The sequence below is a fragment of the Triturus cristatus genome, chromosome 11 (assembly GCF_964204655.1).
Source record: "Triturus cristatus chromosome 11, aTriCri1.1, whole genome shotgun sequence".
In the NCBI taxonomy this organism is placed as follows: domain Eukaryota; kingdom Metazoa; phylum Chordata; class Amphibia; order Caudata; family Salamandridae; genus Triturus; species Triturus cristatus.
The window spans coordinates 113,246,183-113,269,715 of NC_140594.1; positions in this window are offsets into that span (position 1 = coordinate 113,246,183).

The following is a 23,533-nucleotide window of genomic DNA, read 5'->3' on the forward strand; positions in this document are numbered from 1 at the left end:
GTTCTTTCAAATGGAAGAGTAAACAGTTTTATGTCATCTGTGAGACATACTATTACAAGAAAATCACCTAAGAATACCTACAACCTTAAAAGAAAAGAAGAATCAAAAAATATAAATGACTACAACCCAGTCATTTTATCCATGTGGAATGCTAACATGGATATACAGTATGTAGCTGACAATTCCATTGCTGTTGCTCGATATGTAACGTCTTACATTACTAAATCAGAAAAAACTGAATTGAAAGAAATGTGGGAAGAGATTTCTCACGAGAAGACTGTCAGTAAGAAGCTGTACAGTTTCAGTTTAAAGATGTTATCGCATCGAGAAATTGGATCCTACGAATGTTCAGATAGGTTATCTTCTGCAAGTCTCTACTCGAAATCAAGAAGAATAATTTGGGCAAGTTTAGGCCTTGCAGCAATGAGAAATCGGGTACTGAAATCTGTTGGAGAAATTGAATATTTGGCCGAGAATGACCCAGAAAGTACAGATATTTTGAAATCAAACATGTTGGACACATATTATCCCAAGAGAAGTCATCATCTAGAGAACATGTGTCTCTATGAAGTGCTGCAGAACTACATTTATTCACGGAAAGCCACAGAAGACATCAACAATGGAAAATATAAAGTCATTGGTGAGGAAGGATGTTTGGTGAAGCAAACAAAAGGAAGTTTGATAAATCACAGGAAGCTCAGTTGCGACACTACTGACAAAAAGGAATTTTACTACTTGGCTCTTTTACAGCTGTTTAAACCATGGCGTACAGAGGATGAACTACTGGGAGAATTTCAAAGCTATGAAGATTCATTTAATGCTTGCAAAGACACCATACAATGCAGTACATTCACAAATTATGTGCAAATGTTAAATGAAGAAATTGAACAGGAAACTACAATTGCAGCTGAAGTAGCTAGAGACAGTTCTCAAGACAGCCAAAGTTCAGGAACACTCAGTCAAGATCCCCTAGGACAACCAATCGTTGAAAATGAAGCTGCAATAGCCATGAATGAAGTGGAAACGGCTATGAATCAAGCTCAAGAAGAATTTATAGACTTTCCAAATTTGGAAAGACAACTGAATGAAGAGCAGCAACAAATTTATGAAGAGATCAGAAACAAAATTGATCACGGATTACTACATGAAAAAAAAGAGTGCTCATGCACATCATTTCATCCAATCAGGATGTATGTAAGCGGACAAGCTGGAACTGGAAAAAGTTTCTTAATAAAAGTCATCAGAAGCTACCTACAACAAAAAACAGATTCAACTTTGTCTTGTGTGGTTACTGCTCCAACTGGGTTAGCAGCATATAATATAAAAGGAATCACCTTACATCATTTGCTAATGTTACCAGTGGAGCATGAGAACAAAATACAATACCACAAGCTAACTGGAGAAGCATGCTTGGAAGTTTCAAGAGTATTGAAGAAGATGCAAGTTCTCATTATTGATGAGGTGAGCATGGTATCAAACTTAATGCTTGCCTTTGTGCATTTAAGAATGCAGCAAATTCTAAGGACAGACTATGACGTGTTATTTGGTGGAAAACATGTCATAGTTTTTGGGGATCTTCTACAGCTTACTCCAGTTAAAGGACAACCAGTGTTTAATACTGTGACACATGAAGACACAAAGAAGTCATTGGGAAGCATTGGTAATGCAAATATTTGGTCCTTCTTTGAGTACAAGGAACTTACTACTAATATGAGGCAAGCAAACGATGAAGAATATGGAAGTATTCTGAAAGATATCAGAATTGGACTACTCACTGAAGCTGGCACAAAAGCATTACAGAGTCGGTTGCTACATAATTTATTATTTCCAAAGGAAGAAATAGTTGCAGAGAAGATATACAAGAACATTGCAGAAAAGAAAAGTGTCATCTGCTTAATGCCAACTCTACGTGAATGCTCAATATTCAATGAGGAGCTTTTGAAATTGGAAAAGGAAGATATCAGGAAATTGGAAGCAGTGGACAAAATTCAGGATGGAAGAATTACTATCACATTAACAGGCAAACTGAAAAATAAATTGGATTCACTAGAGAAGAACATTTCCAAAACTGCTGGATTAGAAAAAAATCTATATGTTTGCATGAACTGTAGAGTATTTTTAAGGAGAAATTTGGATGTTGAAAAAGGTTTAGTTAATGGAGCTATGGGAAGAGTTGTGGGTTTTATTAATTATCAGAAAAAAGATGGAATTGAATGTTTAAAAATAAAATTTGATCAGATAGAAGAAGTTATAGACATTTGTCGTTGTACAGTTCGTTTCATGCTTGTAAAAGACTTATATGTACAAAGGAAACAGTTTCCATTTTCTCTAGCATATGCTGTAACTATTCACAAGTCTCAAGGATTGACTGTAGATTGTGCATTTGTAAACATTGTTTCAACTGTGTTCAAAGAAGGTATGGCTTATGTAGCTTTGTCACGAGTGAAAACATTATCTGGTTTATTCATGATAGACTTTGATGATTCAAAAGTTAGTGCAGATACAAACTGTGTAAAGGAGTATAATAGATTAAGAAGAACCTATGCTCCTCATTTAGGTCAGTATCCTGTGTTAGAGAAACGTGTAGTTTCTCGTAAAAGGAGAATTGAGAATATCTGTAATGAGGATGTAGAGAGGAGGAAAAAAAAGAGGAGTGATGTAATTGCAAGCAAAAAGAAAAAGGAAAATGAAGAAGAGGTTGTAGGATGTCATTTTGAAAATAGCTCTGGTGTCAACTGCTACGCTAATGTAGTGCTGAATGTTGCTTTTTATCTGGAAAGTTTGCAAGAGCAGATAATAGTAAATCAGAGAAAAAGATTCTGTTCTGAGTTGAGTCTCCTTTTTCAAAAGCTGAGTAATGATAAAACTCAAATAGAAAGTGCTACTGAAATTAGAAAACTTTTAGATGTATGTTCAGGACGAACACAGTTTTCTCAAAATGTACAGCAAGACGCACAGGAATTCTTGATGTATTTTCTTCAGGTACTGGAAGAAGAAGGGGTGCCAATTGAAAATATGTTTGGTGTCTCTTATAAATGGGAACATAGTTGTGAAAACTGTTTCAATACATGTGGCTCTAATGTTGATTCTGAAAGGTTTATTTATTTAACATTGCCAGACAGTAAAACAGTCACTTTTGCTAAATTAGTTAAAGATGCTAATCATAGCATGGAATGCGGTGAGTGTAAATCTGACATGTTTTCAACGTTAATTTTAAAGGAATGCGGACAGTATGTAATTTTAATGATGCAACGATGTAAAGCTGATGGTTCAAAATTGGATACTTTAATAAAGAAGTTTATAGGACAGCAATTATCAATTTCAGGAAAAACTTTTGTAACAGTTGCAATAATTTTCCATGAAGGACCTACTGTTACTTCTGGACATTACACAGTTTATCTTAAATGTGAAAAAGGCTGGACACTGTGTAATGATTCCCAATTGATTTTCAAGCAACGTTTGCCTTTTGATTTAGCAAATTCCTATCTAATCTTCCTGAAACCTAAATTTTAGAGAGACTTGGTAAGATCTGTACAAAACAATTTTACCATTTTATTGGATTAGCATTGGAATTTTCCAAAAACAATTTTTTTCAAATTACCATTTGGCCTAATGGAAAGGAAACCAATTGTAATGTGGACTTATTTAATTCCTAATGAATCTTTCGGAAACCAAAAATTTAGAGAAAATCGGTAACATCTGTACAATTTAAATTTTGGAATTTTAATGGATTACCATTGGAAATTTATTCAAAAAAGATTTTTTAAATTACTATTTGGCCATAAGGAAAAGTAACCAATTGTATTATGGACTTATTTAATTATTAATTAATCTTTCAGAAACCAAAATGTTAGAGAGAAGCGGTAACATCTGTACAATTTAAATTTTGGAATTTTATTAGATTACCATTGGAAATTTAATCAAAAAAGAATTTTAAAATTACTATTTGGCCTAAAGGAAATGTAACCAGATGTATTGTGGAGTTATTTGAGATATATTATTTTTGAGATTATGCTTCTGTAACAAAATTGTCAGACGGTATTTTAAGGAAATAGTTATTGTTATTAGATGATATTTTTTTAGAATATTATGCTTTTCTATAATGTTATGTTTAAGTAAAAAGAGATTCTGGGCTTTTTTAAAACAATCTTTGAGATTGTTATTTTTTTTTTGCCCGCTGTTAAGTGATGAATGCAATTGCTTTCACGATTTATAGTGAAATGCAATATATTCTGAAAACAGCAAAAAAAAGGCAAAAATGTTTTGGGGGAAAATATGTAAATACGTGTACTGTGTTATATAATGATTTATTAAATATTAATACTTTTTTCTTTTTTTTCAGATTATGAAAGAAAATTTTCGAAAAAAACCTACCATTTTTTCAAGTAATTTCAATTAAATTTTAATTAAAAATTAAATTGTTGGGTGGGTCAGGTAAGTCAGAAATTAGATGGTCCCTTTCTTCCACTTCTCCTCAAACAGATTTTTAGTATTTAGTTATTAATTCCTCTAGGATCTTGAGATGTGGTAATTGATTTTTTGTGTTTAAAAAAAAAAAAAAAAAAAAAATTACGTTTACCGTACGCGTACGGTAAAAAAAAAAAAAAAAGTTTTAAAGAAAAAATAAAAAAAAGTTGAGAGGTAAGGTTGGCTCTTAAAAGAGCCGTTGTGTTCATGCAGGGACAGAGGAAAGGAAGAATGGGAACATTAGCTGGTAGGACATATGTGCTGGTCTATTTTGTTGTTAATGAGGGGAAGACTGGTCTCCCTATGAACAATTAGACCATGGCAAAATGAACACCGCATAGTAACCCTCGCAAACCGATGGTTCGTTTCCACAGGATCAGAAAAAGGTGAATCTGCCCCCACAGATGAAGGGCTCTGCTGAGCTTCCGAAGAAGGACTCGGCTGAGCTGCTGTGGATGTGCTTGCTCGACTTACTGAAGGGTTGCCTCTAATATGTCGTGCATGTGTCCTAGGATGTACATCCTCAAGGTGTCTCAACATAGTGTGATTCCCGAAGGAATACTTCTTGTTGGGATTTCCTCTCGAAAGTACACGCTGGCACAGCTTGCAAGTCACCAATGCAGCATTGACTTTTTTCTCACCCTCAGGAAAACTGAAATACTCCCATATGAAAGAGCTCTTCTGTTTCCTCTTTCTCTGCCTGATGGTGGTGCTGCTAGCCTCACTCTCAGCAGAAGAGTGCTGTTCTGCCATCGTATCACAAAGACAAGTCAGCTCCTTCTCCTAAGGGATCACAAGCAAAAATGAGGGGAATGGGTGTGGTGTAGGAGAGTTCTAGAACTGAAACTACTTTGAACCAATCAAAAGTTTTGTTTTATGATCACATGACCCACCGTGCGCGTACGTTACGCTTACGTTACGCTTACGGAGCGCTTACGGTGCGCTTACGGTAAAAGTACGCATGCGCGTAAAAAAGACACGCGCTCGCGCGCATGCGCATAACAGTCACTCCCCAACACTTCCGCGTAACGTGCGCGTGTAGCGTACACGCTTACGCGCGCCATACGCAGTACGCACGGCTACGTAAATTGCGTAACCATACGCAAAATGAGTAGTATTATTACGAACATTACGCAAACCGTACGCTTACCGTAAGCTTACCGTACGCGCACTTAAAAAAAAAAAAAAGGAAAAAAAGAATTTCTATGTTATACTAATATATCTTACCTGTTTGGTTAAAAAAAAAGAGAAAAATTAATATATTGCAGAATTTAAAAAAAAAAAAAAATAGTGTTTTAAGAGAATATAAAGTTAAAAAAAAAAAACTTATAATATAATAATTTATAATAAAAAAATCATACAAAATCAATGAAAAAACCATGGGAATCACACATGTTTTAGGTAAGAATTAGCATTTAAAAAACCATACAAATTCACTGAAAAAACCATGGGTTTCACACACGTTATAGTTAGGAATTAGCATTTAAAAAACCTTGCAAATTCACTGAAAAAAACCATAGGTTTCACGCACGTTATAGTTAGGAATTAGCATTTAAAAAACCTTGCAAATTCACTGAAAAAACCATAGGTTTCACACACGTTATAGTTAGGATTTAGCATTTAAAAAACCTTGCAAATTCAGTGAAAAAACCATAGGTTTCACACACGTTATAGTTAGCGGACATTTCACTCATAAAAAACCATTGAAATTCCCCCGTTATAGTTAGTTAAGCTAACTATAACTCGCGCACCCGCAATCCACTGCTGATGACGTCACATATTACATCACTCATGACATGGTCAGTGACGTCACTCATGACATCACTGATGACATCTCAAATGACATCACTGATGACATCATCCTTGTGACAGAGTGGCAGACCTCCTCTCACCCTAATATAACCTTTGAAACACACATTCAACAATAGAGACTAAAATTTTCAAAAAAATGGACATACCAATACCAGTTACAACAACCTCTTGAGTAATTCTAAGATCCACATACACATCCACTCATTCACCAACAGTCCTGTACAGTCACTCATACATGTACTCACTCATCATATGTACTCATACACCTATACATCCTGCTACACAATGCCACTCATCCACAGAGTTACTGACACACATACTCACTCATGAAAATAAAGAATCAAACATAGATTTATTTGCATATACAGTTATACACACACCACCACACTTACTTCTACGGAAACTTACACATACTTAGTCTTTTAAACAATCACTTATAGAAACACATACTTATTCATACAGGAACTCTTTCAATCTCTCACTCTCACATATACTCACTTATATACACCAATAGTCACATATACTAGTTTAAAACATATGTAGTTACTCATAAAGACACTATTGAGACAGTCATTCACTCACTAACACACCCATACACACACTCATCCACCCATACAGTCCTGCACACATGCTGTCTTCAACACATGCAAACAGTGAGTCACTCATTCATGCACCTAAGCACTACGTAATACCCCCCACCGAACCATGCAGACACTCAGACTGATACTCAAAAAACCACCTAATATCCTATATAAACACCCATGTAGCTACTCACCAACCCATGCAGCCACTTATACACAAAGTGAGAGACTGATAAAGATATTTACATATTTAAACATTACTCAGTAAGCCATGTATTCACTAAGATACACTTAATCACTCAGTTATACAATCAATTTTTCAAAAACAAATCATCCATTTAGACACTTCTATACCCATTTATTCTTCCATCGTCCGTGAGATATACATATATAAAACATATTTAATTTTCAGAAAAATACACATTCACTGGATGATGTCATCAGTGATGTCATTTGAGATGTCATCAGTGATGTCATGAGTGATGTCACTGACCATGTCATGAGTGATGTAATATGTGACGTCATCAGCAGTGGATTGCGGGTGCGCGAGTTATAGTTAGCTTAACTAACTATAACGGGGGAATTTCAATGGTTTTTTATGAGTTAAATGTCCGCTAACTATAACGTGTGTGAAACCTATGGTTTTTTCACTGAATTTGCAAGGTTTTTTAAATGCTAAATCCTAACTATAAGGTGTGTGAAACATATGGTTTTTTCAGTGAATATAGATATATGCATACATATGCATGTTATGTACATGAAAGTTTGAAAAACACTAATACAAGCAACGCAATAAAGTCACCTAATTACAAACAGAATTGCTTTAACTTAAACGAGGGCGAGACCTATTACATTTTCAATGCTTGTTTACTTTGGTTCCATCAACAAGGCATTCAGATGTGTCACACATTTGCCATAAATTCTGAATGGTAGCACTCTAGTTGCTCATTAGATCACTGTAGTAAAGCTACTGCTCACCAGGGAAATCTGCTGCTGGTATTCAAAGTGCATGTTTCAGTCTGCATGTCAGAAATTTTTTAATGAAATAGAAGAGGATTTGAGAAGTCAAAATGTGCCCTAATTTTTCTTTCTGCAGCACTAATCATACTTTCTATGGCTAAATGAACCCCCTCATTTTGTTCCTTTTTAAATTAAATGTTTTAAGAGTTACCACTTTATTCCAATCAAGATGGCTTCAGGTGTGCCATACGTTTATCATAAGAAGGACTGTTAGAGCTCTAGTTGTTCTTTGGAACACTCTGGGAAGCTGCAGTAGAACACAAAGGAATCAACTGACAGTCTCTGCCCTTGTTTGATGTACATGTTTTACTGAGAATGTCAGACTTCATTCTCACATGACTGAGAAAGATAATGTGAATTTACAGAAAATATGCTCTCAGTTTAGCTTATAGATCACCTTCCAAACCTCTCTGGGAACAGCATGAGAAAATAGTTTTCTCTCAAACATGATTCTTGATATCCCAGCAGAAGGCTTTTTCACATGGTAAAATCACTTTAGAACATACCACAATTCCTAAAATGAGTATGGTACCATCAACAAATGATTTATAATGTAAAAAAAGTCCTAAAACCTTCTATTAACTGCAATGGTTTTGAATGAGGTGCTATCATGTATATTGGTCTCAAGATGGCTGCCAACACTTTTTGGATGAAGTGCTGACAGTCAATCAGATCTCACGATGAGATGTGTGGTTAGGCTCCGCCCAGATATATATGTGAGTTTACTTTTGATTTTCTCAGGAACTACTGAACGGATTTACACCATTTAAGCAAAAGACACGACTCTGTACCAAGGTCTACCTTTCTGCCAAATTTGGTGTAATTCCGTTCAGCAGTTCGGGCTGTAGCTGCGGCTAAAGGTCCTATGGGAAATTGCATGGGGAAAACACGTTTTGGGACCCCTCTTTTTTCTCGGCCCCCGCTACACGAATCATCCCGAGACTTTCAGGATAGAAGCGGACCGGAGTTGGCCAAAAGTTTTGAAAATTATGCGAAGATTCGTCAACGGGCGCCAAATTTATTCCAAATAGAATGTTGCGGATTTACAATGGAAAATAGGTCCTTACTATAACTACCTACTGGCGACAGCCAGTATTCTGAATGTTAGCACTCTAGTTGCTCATTAGAGCACTGTAGTAAAGCTACTGCTCACCACAAAAGTCTGTTGCTGGTATTAAAAGTGCATGTTTCAGTCTGCATGTCAGAATGTTTTTATGAAATAAAAGAGGATTTCAGAAGTCAAAATGTGCCCTAGTTTTTCTTTCTGCAGCACTAATCATAATTTATATGGCAAAATGAACCCCCTCATTTTGTTCCTTTGTAAATTAAATGTTTTAAGTGTTACCACTTTATTCCAATCAAGATGGCTTCAGGTGTGCCATACTTTTGTCATAAGTAAGACTGTTAGCACTCTAGTTGTTCTTAAGAACACTCTTAAACATTCTGTCATTGGGCTATACTTGGGCTACATCTGGGTGATATTTGGGCTACATTTGGGCTCTTTTGTCTCTGGTGGCCATCTTGGGAGATTTATTTGTTATGAAGTTTCCTAATTTCCTCATTTACTGCAGTCTCCTCAGTAGGAAATACTTTCAGTTTTTTACCTTGATTCCATCAAGAAGGCATTCAGATGTGTCACACATTTTACATAAATTCTGAATGTTAGCACTCTAGTTGCTCATTAGGTCACTGTAGTAAAGCTACTGCTCACCAGGCAAGTCTGCTGCTGGTATTCAAAGTGCATGTTTCAGTCTGCATGTCAGAATGTTTTTATGAAATAAAAGAGGATTTCAGAAGTCAAAATGTGCCCTAGTTTTTCTTTCTGCAGCACTAATCATAATTTATATGGCAAAATGAACCCCCTCACTTTGTTCCTTTGTAAATTAAATGTTTTAAGTGTTACCACTTTATTCCAATCAAGATAGCTTCAGGTGTGCCATACTTTTGTCATAAGTAAGACTGTTATCGCTCTAGTTGTTCTTTAGAGCACTCTGGGAAGCTGCAGTAGAACACAAAGGAATCAACTGACAGTCTCTGCCCTTGTTGGATGTACATGTTTTACTGAGAATGTTAGACTTCATTCTTACATGACTGAGAAGATAATGTGAATTTACAGAAAATATGCTCTCAGTTTAGCTCATAGATCACCTTCCAAAGCTCTGTGGGAAAAGTATGAGAAAATAGTTTTCTCTCAAACATGGTTCGTGATATCACAGCAGAAGGCTTTTTCACATGGTAAAATCACCTTAGAACACACCACAATTCCTAAAATGAGTATGGTACCATCAACAAATGATTTATAATGTAACCAAAGTCTTAAAACCTTCTATTAACTGCAATGCTTTTTAATGAGGTGCTATCATCTATATTGGTCTCAAGATGGCTGCCAACACTTCTTGGATGAAGTACTGACAGCCAATCAGATCTCACGATGAGATGTGTGGTTAGGCTCCGCCCAGATATGTATGTGATTTTACTTTTGATTTTCTCAGGAACTACTGAACAGATTGACACCATATATGCAAAAGGCACATGCCTGACCTGAGGACTACCTCTTTGCCAAATTTCAAGTAATTCTGTTCAGCCGTTCGGGCTGTACCTTGGACTAATGGTCCCTATGGAAAATTGCATGGGGAAAACACGTTTTGGGACCCCCCTTTTTTCTCAGCCCCCGCTTGACGAATCCCCCCAAGACTTTCAGGGTAGGAGCGGAGTGGAGCACCCCACCTATTTTGAAAATTTCGCGAGGGTTCGTCAACCGGCGCCAAAGTTATTCCAAATAGAATGTTGCGGATTTCCTATGGAAACACGGTCCTAACTATAACTATCTACTGGCGACCACCAGTAGATAATATAGGAAAAGCATTTTTTGACTTGTCTATATCTTTGACGCCTTTTGAAAATCTTCACAAACTTTCCCCAAAAAAGTGCCATGTGAATCATCCTCTGTGATCTGTGAAGTGGGGCGCCGAAAAAAAGGGGGTATGTAAAAACAAGTGAGTTTCCCATGTTAATTCGAATAGGACCTTTAATTAAGCCTGCAGCCCGAAGCACTGGACGAAATTACACCAAATTTGGAAGACAGTTAGATTTGGTTACGCAGATCACACTTTCAGTTATTTGGCGTAAATCCGGTAAGTTGTTGTTAAGAAATTTAAAAAAATAAAGATAGTGATGACTATGGCTGCGGCTAATTCGCAAATAATATTGAGCTTGTGCATGTTAATGCAGAGCTCTGATTGGCTGCCAACACTTCCACCAGGATATGTTGGCAGCCATCTTGGGACTCGGCTTCAACCGAGTCCCAAAACAAAATGTAAAAAAAAAGAAAAAGGTGCAGGGTAGGAATACCCTAACCCCCAAGCCTTTGTCTTGTAGTACACCAAGAACCCTGCCATGGCTTATAAGCATTTTTTTTAAATTGCTGCAAATTTGTAAACTTTTGGCAACAAAGTTAAAAAACAACAAGCACGGGCTCCCGTGCTTGTTTTCTTTATAGTACCCAGGTGGGCCAGGTCCCAGGGGCATTCAGGGTTAATACAAAAAATGGTGAGGAGGCACAGGGCCCCGCTCCAAAGGCTTATTTTTGCCCCGGAGACCACCACCTCCCTGGGGCTATTCTTTCTAATTAACGGGGGCGCTCGGACCCCCCCAAGTCCTGGGGATCACCACCTCCCCAGGGCTATATTAACAATGAGGTAGGGGGCCATGCAGACCCCCCCCGGACCCTGGGGACTGCCACCTCCCCTGGGCTATTTGTTAAATTTAGCGGCAGGGCCACGCGGCCCCCCTGAGCCCAGGGACCACCCCCTCTTCAAGGCCAATTCCTTTCCAAAAAAGAGAAAGGGGGGCACGAATCCCCCTCATGCAGCCCCCCCCCGAGCATGTTTCCTACCAATTTTGGAGACGGAATCTTGATGCCTAGGAACATGATTGACTCTCCACCAAACAAAGAAGCACTTACTTCTGTAAAGTACAAACCCTCCAAGTGTGTTTTCTCTGCATTTCCACCAAGGAAAGTTATCTGTAATTATTGATTGAGGTGTTTGCATCCTTGTTTTTCTCAAGCGCAAAATCTCATGGAGTGTCTGTGATGAGGGGGTTCTTTCTTGTCATCTGCTGGTGAGACCAGAGATTGTGTTCTAAACTTTTCAAAACTAGAAGTATGTAAATTTGCCTAGAAATCCCACCCATTTGGTCCTGCCCCATATGCATTAGTGGTATGCAACTCTTCCCGCCCTTTTCTCAGGATGATGGTCAGCTTACTAAAAGGTCCCCTGGAGCGTGTTTCCCGCCGATTTTGGAGACGCTGTCTTGATGCCTAGGAATACGATCGCATCTCCACCAAACAAAGAAGCATTTACTTCTGTAAATTACAAATCATCCAAGCATGTTTTCTCTGCATTTCCACTGTGAAAATTTATCTGTAATCAATGATGGAGGTGTTTGCATCCTTTTCTCTAGTGCAATATCTCAGGTAGTGTCTGTGGTGAGGGGGTTCTTTCTTGTCATCTACTGCTAAGAGCAGAGATCGAGTTCTAAACTTTTAAAAACTAGAAGTATGTAAACTTGCCTAGAAACCCTGCCCATTTGTCCCTGCCAATATACCTTAGCAGTATTCAGCATCTTCCTGTCCTTTTCTCAGGATGATGGACAGCTTACTAAAAGGCCTCCCAGATGGCATTTCTCGCCAATTTTGGAGACAGGGTCTTGATGCCTGGGAATATGATTGCATCTCCACCATACAAAGAGGCCCTTTCTTCTATAAAGAACAAATCATCCAAGTGTGTTTTCTCTGCAGTTCCACCTTGTAAACGTATCTGGTGAAGACACTGGAGGAACAATCACATTGGCAAAGTTACAGACACACAAGATCACCGGAGACATATCCTGGGCATCCTTTACGCAGCTGCAGTATAGGGAATGCATTTACCCTACATGGTAGCACTTTAATTAGGCAGTAGAAAGTACTCCAGTTTGGTAGAGGTGTTGCTCAAAACGGTGGCGTCTTCTTGGCCATATACGCTGGGGAGTTTTCAATCTGGCACTATGCTCATTTCACAGAAATGAAACCTCAATGGGAAGTACTTACAGATACAAACAAAGCAGGTGCCCACGTTGAAGCTCCATTTCTGTAAAGTAATAATTATCCTAACTTCATACGCATGGCCAAGGCAAAGCAAGTGTGTTTTCTTTGCATTTCTACCGAAACGTTATCTGTAATCCTTGATGGAGGTGTTTACATGCTTGCTTTACTCGAGGGCAAAATCTCATGTAGTGTCTGTGACGAGAGGGTTCTTTTTTGTCATCTGCTGCTGTTCTAAATTTTGAAGAACTAGAAGCATGTAAACTTTCCTACAAGCTTTTCTTGGATTAATACACTGGGGGGGATTCATTCTGGCATGACGTTGATTTCCCAAAAATTAAACTTCAACAGGTTACAGTTAGGAAATTCAATTTCAAAATCCATTAAAATTTACAGGAAAAAAAACTAAGGTTACAGGGACGTTATAGTTAAGAAATAGAATTTAAAAAACCTTTGAAATTCACTGAAAAATCAAAGGGTTAAAGGGACATTATAGTTAGGAAATAGAATTTTTTTTAAACTTAGAAATTCACCCAAAAAACCAATAGGTTACAGGGACATTATAGCTAGGCTCACATTTTACTTGTACAAAACCAGAGAAATTCAGCATTTATAGTTAGCTGAGCCCCCGCAATGCACTGCTTATGACTTCAGATATTACTCATGATATGGTCAGTGACATCATTGATGACATCACTGCTGACATCTCAAATGATATCACTGATGACATCACTGATGACAGTGGTTATAAAAAGCCATGAAAGGAAAAAGTTGTATTTTTCAGGCACGGTAGTGCTGCGGATTGTGAGACTAAAAGCAACCATGTGCATGTGAATTAGTTGCCATTTTGTTTTGATTTAGTTTTGGAAACAGAGCTCCAAGCTAGATGCTGAATGAAAGGTTACATAAAGCAGCAGTTTTTTCATCCAGCTCCGTTATGATCTCCACACTTCCTTTTATAATGCTGCTCCACTGTGATCTTGGTGCCGATGTATTAGCCTGTCTTCTGCTGCTGCTTCTTTTTGGTATGCTGGCAGCCTTCTTTTGTGCTGCTATTTTAGGATCTTAACACTTTACATATGACAATGGATTTAGTGTGACCTTGATGCCTGGCCCATGAGCCTTTTCCTTGGCTGATATCTTTGTCCCTGTTCTTTCTCTCAAGCAGCTGCTGGTATTCAACGTGCCCAACTGTCCTCCAGTGTGTTATATAAAACACCAGGCATTGTGTTTTTTGTTCATATTACCAGCAAAATATTTTTTGATTTTACAAGAACTATTTTTGGGTCTTTATGACTTTATTACTGTGATCAAAGAAGAAACATATGGAACATTTGTTTTCGAAGTCTACACCTCAATGAAAGAAAAGATAAGTATTACACATCTGCTATCAGCAGACCAATAAAAGTTCAGTTGCATTTTATTGTTCCCTGTAAATAAAGCATCTTCTTTCCACTCACCATGGCACACAAGAAATTACGTTGCGATTCAATAACTGTTAGAAATGGGATTTCTGGTTGGCTAGGGCTTGCACCTAAGCCAGGCAGAAACCACCACTCTGGTCAAGGGAGTTACACGCTGAAGATAACCCCTGCTCACCCCCTTGGTAGCTTGGCACGAGCAGTCAGGCTTATCCCAGAGGCAATGTGTAAAGCGTTTGCGCAATACACACACAGCAGCAACACATTAGGCACACCACAAAAGAAACTCCACACAAGGTTATATCAAAAATAGCCTTTGTATTATCATAAACACATTAGAAACATAATCACATATCTACACTGTGCCAACTGGCACAAGGCAATATTTGCAGGGGATTATATACACATGACAGGGCCAATCGGGCCACTGTCAGAACCATCACAAAGCACAATGAGTAAATGTAGAACACAACCAGTAATTACTGGCAAAATACTGTACTTAGCAGTATATCCTGCAACATAAATCACATTATGCAATCAGCATCACCTTAGGCGTAAAACACATTTAGCACCAACCTCATAGGCATAAGTCACATTAGGCAATAAGAAGCACCAGCATAAACACAGTATGCAATAACCCCATAAGCATAAACATCAGAGGCATAAATCATGGTGCATAAATCACATTTATCATAGGCACCACATAAATCACATTAGGGCCTGGCGCCCTACCAACCTAACACTGACCCCCTGGACAACTGGCCTTCTCTCTGGGGATCAAATGCCCTATGTCCAAAATGTCAGGGCTGGGTTGCCAATGCAGCAAAATCAAAGGGTGCGCAATGCGCTGGGGCAGTGCAGGAGTGTACCTAACTCCTTTCTCATCAAATGAATAAAAATACCCCCAAAGAAATAGTGGTGCTGGCACTACTGTGCCTCCTGGGTCCCCCCTGGGACTTTCCAAAACAAATGTCCCCCACGTTGCAGTTGCCCGCTATGGCGGCGCAACTGAAGAACAAAACAGGCACTGGCGCTCCTGTGCCCTGAGTCCCCCACTGGGACTCTGCAAAACAACTGCCCAATGATGCAGCTGCCGCTATGGCGGTGCAGCTGTGATCAAAAACAAAAGAGCCACTGGCACTTCTGTGCCCTCTGGACCCCCACTGGGGCCCTGAAAACCGTGTGCCCCACGTTGGAGCGGCCCGCTGTCCTGCGGGTCCGCTCAGGACAACAGGCACCAGCAATGTGCCTCGAAAGGGGCTCCGGTGCGGGGAAAGACTTCAAGGCAGCTGCCCACTACCATCCGGGGCAGCTGCTATGGCGGGGGAATGAAGCCGCTCCTCCCCCCACCTCTCCCTGCTCCTGACCTGGGACAGACACCGGCAGTGTGCCCTACAGGCCCTCCGCTACCGGGACCTCCTCTGCCTGCTCCTCCGGCTGGACGATGCGAGCCCACGAGGCTCGGCTCCTTCCCGCTTCCTGTTTGCCGCCACGCCCACAACCATGCGTGGTCTTCTCTCCGGGTCACAGCGGTGAAATGCGGGGTGGGCTCCCGCTTCAAATACAGGCAATTGCGGGGTGACCACATACGAAAAGCTGCAAAAGGCGGGGTGGGCACCCGCTCCTTCCCACAGCAATGCGGGGGAATCCCTACGTCGGGGTTCCCTCTCCAAACGTCGCAGCTCAGCGCTGTAAGGCCCCAGAACTCTCTCCGGCCTGGGAGAGAAAATAAAGCCCTCACAAGACGCTAAAGTCCTGGAAAGGTTAGGGGCACAGCTGGGCCCAGGCAGGCCAGCACACAGGGCCCTCCAGCAGGGAGGCAGTCCCTTGTGGCGGTTCCTCCTGAGGCCCAGCAGTAGCAAGCCCCCAAGCACAGGAACAGCACCACCTCATTGGGTCACAGCCCCTATATTTATCCCACATATTTGCTTTGTCTGCCCTGGCACAGGGCTTGGGGGAACCAGCCTAAACTGGTTCAGGGGGGAATTGGAGCACTCTGTTTACAGGGCTCCTCTTTCCCTTTGTCAGGTGGGGGCTCGGTGATCAGACACACCACAGAGGGCGGAGCCAGCATTGTACAGGCTAGGCACAGATCTATTCAGGTACCAGGGACTTCTCCTCCCACTACTCTAAATGCAGGTGTCCCATTCAGCCTAGCGCTGACTCACCCTGCCCCTTCTGGAGCCACACACACCTCACTAGCCCCTGTCACTCAAAAGCCAGGCATGCAATTCACATCAGGCAGGCAGACACATAACACACAGAAATGCCAACTTCTAAAAGTAAAAACCAAAGGAAATGATGGACGGAGTGTTGAACATTGCAAGCACTCACCCCCAGTCAACTGATCTGGGTTTAATCCATCACCGTTCTTTAGCCCACTCTGCCACCCCAGTTCAGACATGGCCATATGCAAATCAGTCTGACCCTGTGCCTCATGGGAACAGTCCAGCCCGAACTGCCAAGCCATGTCTTCCCTGGACCGGAAACAAGCTTCCTAGGACCGGTTTCTGGCATTTCAGCCGTCTTCAGCCAGGCGTGCTTGAATCCAGTGGCAAAGTGAGCAAGGGACTCACGTCTGAGCATACCCTGCCAACTTATGACGAACAAAGCGGTACAAAAGGGGGTGGTGATGGACGGAGCATCAGAACCAATCAAACTCTCACACCCAGTCAACAGATCTGGGTTTCATCCATCACCGTTCTTTAGCCCACTCTGCCACCCCAGTTCAGACATGGCCATATGCAAATCAGTCTGACCATCACCACCCCCTTTTGTACCGCTTTGTTCGCCATAAGTTGGCAGGGTATGCTCAGACGTTGAGTCCCTTGCTCACTTTGCCACTGGATTCAAGCAAGCCTGGCTGAAGACGGCTGAAATGCCAGAAACCGCTAACTTCTAAAAGTGGCATTTCTAAAATAGTTATAATAAATCTGCGCACACCATTGCGTAGCATTTATTATTACTATTCCAAGCGTACCATACTTGACCACACTGCTCCTCTCATATCAGGAATTACCGCTAAAACACTTATCAGGAAATCCCCAATGCATTCCTATGGGAGGGCAGCCCCACAGTGGTGAGAAACCAAAATGGCTGTTTGTCACTACCAGGACATGTCACACACTAAAGGTACATGTCCTATCTTTTACCTACAATGCACCCTGCCCATCGGGCTAGCTAGGGCTTACCTCAGGGGTGTCTGACATGTAGTAAAAGGGGGGTCACAGACATGGCACACACTTTGGGTGCCACATCACAGTGGCAGTAACACTGCACGCACAGGCCCTGCAATGGCAGAGGCCTGAGATAGGTTTGCAAGGCTACTTTGGTGGGTGGCGCAATCAGCGCTGCAAGCCCACCAGTAGCATTTAATTCACCAGCCCTGGGTATATCAGATACCACTTTACAAGGAACTGACAAGTAAATTAAATACGCCAAACAGGTGTAGACCAATCTTACCATATTTACAAAAGAGAGCACATGCACTTTACACTGAACAGCAGTGCTAAAGTGCTCAGAGTCCTAAAACCACCAACACCATGTCAGAAAAAAGACTAGGAGAAAGGCAAAAAGTTTAGGGATGACCCTTCAAAAAGGGCCAAGTCCAACAATAACCTATTTCAACTCACAGTAAAGTGATAAAGCCAATTGTAAAAGAAAACAAGTTGTAGGCCCTCAGGTGCGATACATCGATTTCCATTCACAATATCGATTAAGTACACTAACCAGGGAAGGAGTCACAACAATTCACACTGCTTCTACCACAAAACCCTCTCCTAACAAATAACTATTTCCAACGAAATTAAAAAATAAATAATTGCATCCAAAGTTAAATGTTGCATGACCGATCACAGTTGTGTGGGAATTAAATGACCAACGGGAGAAAGAACCCGCTCAGGCAATCACAACACTTTATTTTTTAATAACACCACACCCTCCTAAAGAGCAGCAGTACCTTTAACTTCTTCAGCTCCACCACCTCCCGCAGCATCTATCCCGGCATCAGTACCTTCTCCTGGTACCGCTGTGCCAATCCTTCTATTGAGGTAGAATATTCATCGGGAGCTAGTCAAGTTCACCTCTTCCCTCCTCAACAGCCTTAGTTTATTTTTGGGCCCTACTTGTCCTGTTTTCTGTTAAGACATTTTTTTGTTGGTTGGTGATGTTGAACCTTCGGGAGAAAAAAACTTCCAGAAATAATTGGAAAAAACAAACTAAAAAGTTATTTTTCAGAAATAACCACATATGTCAAAAACATAAAGAACATGTACCAATATTGACAATCATTGTTTCAGCTACCAGAAATACAACATTGTAAATAATACAGGGATGAAAGTGAAGTGTAAGGTAAGTTAAACATGTGCCTTATGGTGGCTTCATATTACATGGTAAGTTTATCATACAGTACTACAGTGATATCTGGTTGTATTTAGAGTGAAGTACCCTGTTGTAGAGTGGAGTGGCACAAAGTGGAGTGGATTGTCATACAGTGTAGTGTTGTAGAGTGGATTGCCATTAAGTGGAATCTCGTCAAGTGAAGTGTTGTTGAGTCTACTCTCATAGATTGGCATAGTGTGAGTAGAGTGTTGTAGAGTGGAGTGGCATAGAGTGGAGTGGAGGAGAGTGTCATAGAGTCTAGTACAGTGTTGTAGAGTGGCATAGAGTGGAGTGGCGTATCGTAGAGTGGAGTGCCATTTCGTACAGTATCATACAGTGAAGTAGAGTGCTAGAGAGTGGAGGGGCATATAGTGGAGTACATTGTTGTAGCGTGGAGTGCTGCACAGTGGAGTGGTGTGTCATAGTGTGGGGTGTTGTAGAGTGTGATACAGTGTAGGGGGTAGAGTGGAGTGGTGTTGAGTGCAGTGGGAGATCATAGAGTAGAGTGACAAGAGGTAGAGTGGAGTGACGTGTCATATAGTTGAGTGGAATACAGCAGCATACAGTGGAAGGGCATAGACTGTTGTACAGTGCAGTGGCGTAGACTGGAGTGGCGTGCCATACTGTACAGTGAATTAAAGTGTTGTAAAGTCTAGTAGAATTTTGTAGAGTGGCATTAAGTGGAGTGGCATTACGTGGGGTGGAGTGCTGTGTTGTAAAGTGGAGTAGAATGGAGTAGTGTGCCATAGAATGTAGGGGCATAGAGTGGAGTAGAGTGTTGTAGTGTGGAGTCTCATAGAATATAGTGGTGCTTTGTACAGTCGAGTGCCTTGTCCTAGAGTAGCATGTCTTTCTTAGAGTGGAGGGCGTAGAGGGGAGTGGCATCTCGTACAGTGGAGTGGCATGTCATAAACTGCAAAGGCATGTCATAGAGTGGAGTGTTGTGTCGTACATTGGAGTGGCGTGAAATCCTTTAGAGTGTGCTGCAGTATCGTAGAGTGAAGTGTCGTGTAGTACAGTGGAGTGTCGTACAGTGTAGTGTTATAGTGTTGAATTTTGTACGCTGTGATTGAGTGGAGTAGAGTGTCGAACTGTGGAGAAGAGTGTCGTAGAACGAAGGAGTGTAGAGTGCTGTACAGTGTAGTGGAGTAACGCTGAGTAGAGTAGAATGATGTTGATTGGTATCGAGTGGAGGAGCATTGAGTGGAGTAGAATATCGTAGACTGGAACAACGTAGGTTGGAGCGGCGTAAGTTCGAGTAGTGTTTTGTACAATAGAGGGGAGTTGCGCACAGTGGGGCCCTATGTTATAGAGTGGCGTCTTTTAGAGTGTTTTTTACAGTGGAGAGGTGTAAAGTGGAGTGGCATCTCATAGAATGGAGTGATGTGTCGTAAAGTGGGGTGGGGATGTTGGAGAGTGGAGCGACGTGTTGTACACTGGAGTGGCATGGAGTGCTGTAGAGTGGAGTGGCATGTTGTAGAGTGGAGTGGTGTGGAGTGCCGTAGAGTGCAGTGAAGTGTCATACAGCGCAGTGGCATGTCGTAGAGTGGAGTGATGTGCCATTCAATGGATTGGGATGTCGTACATGGGATTGGACTGGTGTGTCATTAAGAGTCATACAGTGGAGTACAGTGGCATAGAATGGAGTGGCATGGTGTCTCGTAGAGGGGAGTGCCATATCGTGCAGTGAAGTGGCATCGATTGAAGTGCCATATCATAGAGTGGAGTGGCATCTGTTACAGTGGAGTGGCGTGTGTAGAAATGGAGGTGATGAGGTATATTTTTCAATCACTTTGAAATGTCTTTAAAGATGAAACACAGCTGTATTGCTTTCCAACATTAGCAGTGCCACAATGGTTGTTGGTGTTATTTAGTAGTATTGGGCTGTGTTTATAGCCCACTTTGTGATAATAACCAATCTCATAATAATTATTTTCTTAATTTTATTTCTTATCTAGTTAGCTATTGGTTTTCATTGTCGTGTGACCAGAAATGGGTGTTTCAAATGCCTTTCTAATACTTGTCAAACTTCATTGCTGCAGAGTAGTTTATTTTCTTACCTCTTTTTGGATTTTGGCTGTATTGTGCTAAATTAGTAGCCCAAATTGTATTTAAGGCTATCATTTTCCTCCTTTCAAAAAGAAGTTGTTGATATTATGTACTTTCCTACTTTCCAATCATCTAACTCTGTAGATATTTGTTTCTCTGGCTCTGTGTTCCACATTCTTCTCTGTCAGTGCATGTGCAAGATGCTTTGTCATTGGCTTGTGGGGCACAATTTCATTTTTTGGGCAAGACAGCATGCCAAGAAACAAATTTGGAAACTGATTTAGGTTTGGAGCGAGTGTCAAAAGCCTGCTTGGCAACCAACGACAGAGCTATTTAGCTTTCCCAATGACTGTTTATAATATGGTGCCACCACTAGGTGGCGCCCTAAAGATGGCTCTGATCTGCAAACATGACCCATTGTCGGACTGCAAGTGTGCTACGATTTATCTGCCTACAGATCGATCAATCGATTCAAGTCTAAGGCGTAATAGCAAACATGCTGCTGGGAGAATCTTCAGTGTGTCTGCTTCCTTTCGCCTCCCTGATTGAAGGAAGCCTCTTTCCTCCACACTGCCCCTATTGGAGGCATACGTCGTATTCTGTTTGCCAGCTGGTTTTGCATTTCGCCACCCACAAATAAACGTACCTTTGAAATTAATTTTTTGTTTACTTTCCCTGTATCTCAGATTTTTTTTATTTCACTCTATAAAATGTTCTATAGCTTCTACTTTACACTTAATCGTCGTTGAACAGTGTTTAAAATCATGTTTACCTGAAAAAAGCTCTAGGTGGCGCCATCTCCATTGTGTCTAGACCTTCACCTTCTTCTTCACAGTCAACTGTCCAGATGAAAATAAATGTTTCCCATTGTATCCTGCCAAGACCGCCTGACAGTACTGAACACAGCAAGTGCCTATTGTGGACACCGACTCTTTCAGAGTATACAATATAACAGAGTAGGCGAAAGCAACTACTGCGAGAAGTTTTTTTGGCTCACTAATATTTTTTTTCTCTTTTGAGGAATATCAAGGAAATCTCTATCCCCTCTGACCCCCCCCCCCCCCCCTCCGCCAAACCCCAGAATATTTGACATCGCAGAGTCCCATAATAACTGCATGATTCATATAACAACGCAAGAAAGATTGATGTCTATGTTGGATGCCACCTATTTTTAATTGGCGCGCGGACATGATATTCCAGGGGAACACTAGTCATGGCTCCCCTCCTGCTGTGGTACCCAAGGTGCAGCTTGTATCAACATGTTGCTCACAGCATCCTACAATGTTACTCTCCAGATGATCCAACCACAATCCTCTTTTTGCAGGTTCCATACTGTGCAAGCATTTAGGCTCAGCTTTATTCAAATTTGATGCACCACAAAGAAGCAAGAAGCTTGCTGCGCTGCGTCACATGGCGAGGGCAGGAATGCTCCATATCTATCGATGTCTTTGTCTTATCTTACCAGATCACATTTGTTCCTGCACAGATCATGTCAAATTTAGGAAACTGCTTAACCCCTTCCACGCACGGCAAATTCCGCCGCGATGCGAGGGGGAGCGGGGCTGGGCGTGGCGCCCAGGTACCCAGGACGGCTCCCGGCCGTCACGGTGGGCGTGTGCTCATGATGGCTGGGAGCGGTCTGAACTCCGCCTACTAATTAATTCACCCGCACAGGCGGGGAATTAGCCGCGCGTGGGCGGAGCGACAACAGTCGGACGGCTCCCGGCCGTCATGAGCACATGACTACCGTGACTCATGACGGCCAGGAGCCGTCCTGAGCATGGAAGTGGTTAAGACAGTTCCATTTAAATTTTGCATACTGACTTACCTGTGTTTAAGCAAAGCACCGAGATACACCTTCGGGTGGGATTTGTGCACTATGCTAAATTAAATCAACATTACATAAGATATGGCGTATTCCAGCTCTCTGCTTGCACACTTCTGGATGCCTAACACCAACACAGGCACACTTGCGCCATCGTTCAAGGGTGCCTGCGTTGTAGGCAGGATTATTCTTGTGCAGGAAGGGACACTTTCCTGCACCAAAATCAATCCATACAGGCATTTTCCTCTTTCTAAGTATGCTGCATAATGCAGCACGCTTAGAAAGAGGAAACGATGAGGGGAAGTAAAGATATTTCTCCTCGTAGTGCCTCTATCGGGAAGTCTTGGTAAATCTGGGAATGCGCCAAAATACATAGGTGGATGCGTGGAAACACCCACGCTCCACGCATGTAATGCCTTCCCAGCGCAGGGTAAAGACAGCGACTTTTGTGCTGCCTTGTGCTCCTCTGGATTTATACCAAGGCATGCAGGGCCACACAAGGTGCCTTGCATGGTTTGGTAAACCTGACTTGAGGATTGTATTGCTCTTGTGTCACCTTTTGTGACGCAAGGTCAACACAATCCTATCATAAATGTGGGCCTTATTTTCTTTTGAAGATTGGGCAGCTTTCCTAGCTAGGTTTCTTCCTGCCTGGCATCCCCACTGACGCCTTCTCTCCAGAACACTGTCTGGCAGAAGCACACGTTCTCCAGGATCCGAGGCACTGAGGTTGGATCCTCTGTGACTGTGGGTTGGCTTCTCTTAAAGGGAGTTGGAAGCTTTGCTCTAATGCACTTGCAGGAGTGAAGAACAGGGGCATCAATTGACTGCAAGGTCTCTGGTGAGAGTACAAGAACGATATAGCCAGCACACCTCTTTTTCTCTAGCCTTC